Consider the following 362-nt stretch of genomic DNA (forward strand, 5'->3'; position numbering starts at 1 on the left):
CGTGACCCTGACGACGATTCGGACCGCCATCGCTTCAAGACGTTTCAAGACGACACCTGGGGCCGGAGGAGCAATCGTGGCGGCGACGGCAACAAGCGTGATAGGGCTGAATGTGATGTCAACAGTGAGCGTGGCGACGACAGCGATTCCGACCGCGGACATGTTGGCGACTTTGAAGGTGGGGTGTGTGAAGAAGACAGGGACTTTGCAGTCGACTCGTCTGGATCGAGTGCGGAAGGGTCGTCTGTGAAGTGCCGGAGCATTGGTGATGCCCACGTGGAGATGCAAAGTTTTGACGACTTCAAGTACACTTACCTCAGCAGCAGTACAAGCCCACATGGTCCAAAGCCGATGTATCGTTG

This window comes from Aphanomyces astaci, assembly GCF_000520075.1.
Source record: "Aphanomyces astaci strain APO3 unplaced genomic scaffold supercont1.13, whole genome shotgun sequence".
Taxonomy (NCBI): domain Eukaryota; phylum Oomycota; class Saprolegniomycetes; order Saprolegniales; family Verrucalvaceae; genus Aphanomyces; species Aphanomyces astaci.